This window comes from Egretta garzetta, unplaced genomic scaffold, assembly GCF_000687185.1.
Source record: "Egretta garzetta isolate BGI_Z169 unplaced genomic scaffold, ASM68718v1 scaffold425, whole genome shotgun sequence".
Taxonomy (NCBI): domain Eukaryota; kingdom Metazoa; phylum Chordata; class Aves; order Pelecaniformes; family Ardeidae; genus Egretta; species Egretta garzetta.
Genome location: NW_009259796.1, coordinates 1,749,828 through 1,751,797, shown reverse-complemented (window position 1 = coordinate 1,751,797; position 1,970 = coordinate 1,749,828). Strand labels below are relative to the sequence as shown.

At 41.4% G+C, this 1,970-nt stretch overlaps 1 protein-coding gene across 8 annotated transcripts in view; it reads right to left on the bottom strand.

The window, feature by feature from the left end:
* The window catches only part of LOC104127117 (U2 snRNP associated SURP domain containing), a 54,808-nt gene that overhangs the window by 43,634 nt on the left and 9,204 nt on the right, over positions 1-1,970 (bottom strand). Inside the window, exon 1 of one of the 8 annotated variants that reach the window (XM_035895241.1) lies at positions 1,855-1,964. The exons of the other annotated variants lie outside the window; for them this stretch is intronic. The gene's annotated coding sequence lies outside the window, so the exon portion shown is untranslated. Of the gene's footprint in view, positions 1-1,854; positions 1,965-1,970 lie in introns of those variants that run through there. 8 annotated transcript variants of the gene reach the window in all.

The following is a 1,970-nucleotide window of genomic DNA, read 5'->3' as shown; positions in this document are numbered from 1 at the left end:
AGGAGGTAGGCTAGAAGCCAGCAAACGCACATCTTGGAATTGCCACTGAAACATAGCCTATGGAGTCTGCAAGACATATTTGTTTTGCAAATACAATTATGCTTATAACTTGCAAACACAATGCACCAAAAGAAATGGACCCTAAAACTTCAATTTTTATTTGTAAGTAAAACAAATCTCACGATGATTAAAAAATAAAAATGTTTGATAAATAATTACTTTAAGAAATTGAGCAAAATTATTATTTGTCCAGACTGTTAAACCATTAACATTTTCACACAGGCTCAACTAAAAATACAGTTTTATCCTTGCGTGAATAAAACTAACTACAAAAATTAAGAATATTTCTAATTTCAGTACGTTATATCCTACTTCTTTCTGCAGACATATGAAAATATCTCTATGGGTTAAAAAAAAGATGCCACATACACCCCACCCCCCTTCCCCCAAGAGCTGAGGTTGAAGGAAACAAATCCAAAGAGCTAGGCACGTCTGATTTTATTTCACTTTTCAACAAAAACATTCTCATGGACCCAGGTATGTACTACTACGATTTTCTGTGGCACATAAAATAATATGCTCAATAAAAAACAAGTAAGATCTAGAATGTAAAGCATGGGAAGGAGACTACTGGAAATGCAGCATATGTGTCTAGAGTAATGGGAAACTGAGGGATGAAGGGGAACTGCACGAAGACGGCAAGGTGCAGGAACTCCTGAACAGGCCTTGACAGGCTAACGCACGTGCTCGACTTTACACTCTCTAGTGGTCCCACTGATTTCAATGGGATGGACGACTTAGTATAAAGAGTTAAGTGTCTGCACATACCCCTGCAGAACTGAGATCTAGGACAGAAAACAATTCTTATAAATTAATTATTTTTGCATATTAAAAAAATATCATCAGTACAGAAATAGTAAATGACAAAACAGAAGAGTTTATGATGTAACTGTGAAAAGAAAGGAATCACATCTGGGTTGGTTTTGAGTATGATGTTATCAGTTGCAGTAATCAATAATTAAATAATTAGTCTACATCTATTTATACTTGAAATCCCCAAATGTCTTATTCCATGGAAGCCATTCTCTGCAAATTAAGACCTGCTTTACTACTAAGGTTTTCTGTCCAGCAGTTCCAAGCCAAAGGCAAGATCCAAAAAAATGTTTCCTGGCAATATTTGGCATAGATCATAAAAGGGAAACAAAAATAAAACTCTCCTACACTAATAACACCAGCTGGGTAAACATGCAAAGGCTCTCAGCAACTACATTTCAGCTAGTTTCCTAGCAGCAAAATAAAAAATCCTGTTTTAGTTGAATACAAAAATGGGTAAAAATTATTAATTTATGTAACACTGGAAATTCCTGAGCCAAAATGTGGCTTCTCCCTTGACTGATTTCCACACTCACACAAAAAAATCACCACACCAAAACCTGGAAGATTTATATACTTCTGGCCCAAAACCTGCAACAAAGCCCAGTGAAGGGTAGTGTCGCTAATCACTAATCCTCAAGCCGCCAGCTACCAGTGCGTCCCCCAAACCATACCTTACCCTCTACTCTCTTGGCAGGAGGGGATGCTCAGAGAGCAGGCAGTGCCGCAGTGTTACTACGGCAGGCAGCCGGGCGCTGGCTTCAGCGCACCGCTCGGGACAGGCTGGCCACAACTCCTGCACTACCTGGACTTCTGGTCTGCAAAGCCAACAACCGGTAATTACAGGAAGTAGAGCGGGTAGAGTGAAAAGAGCGGGGAATGCCGCGGTGATCTTGTGAAATTGGTAATTTCACCGCAAATCAGCAGGAGACTCCACCGCAAATTACCGCTTTCCTTCACGCGGGCAAGTTGGAAACTAACCCCGCGCGGGCTTCAGCGTTCGGGACTCCCAGCGAAATTAAGGACGGGCACGGGCAAGCCTCGGGCATTCATTAACCGCCCGCGCCCGGAACATCTGCCGCGCCGAACAGGACGAC